Source organism: Desmodus rotundus, chromosome 5, assembly GCF_022682495.2.
Source record: "Desmodus rotundus isolate HL8 chromosome 5, HLdesRot8A.1, whole genome shotgun sequence".
In the NCBI taxonomy this organism is placed as follows: Eukaryota; Metazoa; Chordata; class Mammalia; order Chiroptera; family Phyllostomidae; genus Desmodus; species Desmodus rotundus.
The window spans coordinates 44845093-44846567 of NC_071391.1; the positions used below are offsets into that span (position 1 = coordinate 44845093).

At 44.1% G+C, this 1475-nt stretch overlaps 1 pseudogene; it reads left to right on the forward strand.

Moving 5' to 3' along the window:
* Positions 1 to 313: 313 nt before the first annotated feature.
* On the forward strand, positions 314 to 1269 carry LOC112315943 (olfactory receptor 51A4-like; annotated as a pseudogene).
* The last annotated feature ends 206 nt before the right edge of the window (positions 1270 to 1475 follow it).

Genomic DNA, 1475 nt, shown 5'->3' on the forward strand with positions numbered 1-1475 from the left:
GTGAATATTCAGTTGTCACGTCAACATTTCTTGAAAAGGATGGAGTTGGTATTAAGATGATTTAATAGTAACAGGCCTAATTGTTGTAAGTGATGTCTATTTTCATGTTATGCAATTTCTGAATTTAGAGAGTTTTCTAATGTAAGGTAGTGTACTATGGGAAATAGTGACTGAGGATTCACTCCCCCCTCCTACATGCTACAGCCAGGAGAGCCTAACAAAATGAAGGAACTGTACAAATTTGAGCCAATCTATTTAAGCCATTGCAGAAGGCTCTTCTGAGACCCACCTGCTGATTCCATTACACTCCTGAATGTCAGTCTTGAACACCCGTGAAGTGCAAATCTCTACCTTCTTCCCCATTGGGATCCCAGGGATGGAACATGCTCACATTTGGGTCTCCATCCCCATTGGCCTCACACACCTCATTCCATCCTGGGGAACTGCAGCATCCTCTTTTTCATACAGACGGAGACCTCTCTGCAGGAGCCTATGTACTATTCCCTCTCCATGTTGGCCTTTTCTGACCTCAGACTGTCCTTCTCTCTTCCAACCATGCAGAGAATCTTCTTGTTCCACGCCGCTGGAATTTCCCCGGATGCCTGCTTTGCACAGAGTTTTTCATTCATGGATTTGCACCTATGGAGTCATCATTTCTCCTTATTGTGTCCATGGATCACTTTATAGCCATCCACACTCTGAGCTACACCTCCAACCTAACCAGTGCTAGAGTTATTAAAAGTGGCCTTGTATTTGCTATAAAAAGCATCTTACTGGTCTTGCCTCTTCCCTGTATTCTGCACCGGCTGATACTCTGTAAGAAAAGCCTTCCTTCTCACTCCTGTTGCCTCCACCAGGATGTCATGAAGCTGGCCTGTTCTGACAACAGGGTCAATTTGGTCCACGGCCTGTTTGTGGATCTCACAGCTGTGTCAGAGTTGGTGTGCATTTCTGTGTCGTACCTGCTGATTTCATAAATTGTATTGGGCTCAGCCTCACACAGAGGCAGCCTCAAGGTCCTCGACACTTGCATCTCCCACATTTGTTCTGTGCTCTTTTTCTATATGCCCTTCCTCACCTTGCCAAAAATGTCTCACCAGTTATTAAGGTCATCACAGTTAATATCTTCCTTCTGGTCCCCCACTAATGAATTCCATTGTGTACTCTGTGAAGAGTCCACAGATTCCAAATCAGATCCTCACAGAATTATGTGAGAAACAAGTTTGTTGGGAAATTTCAGCCATAAGGAATGCCCAGCTCACTTGGTAATTTCTGAACAACAGTAGCGATTCAAGAGTGACAATAAAGTAGTTGACATTGAATACAAGAATAAGCTGCATAGACTCAGGAAATCCATCAAAGTTCAGTTCGTTTATCATTTAAGAAGCAGCCACATTCAAGGATGGATGCCTTGGGAGTTAGGCTTGGAGTCACACTAGACTTGCAACAATGTTTCCCACCCCCTCTCCTGTCTT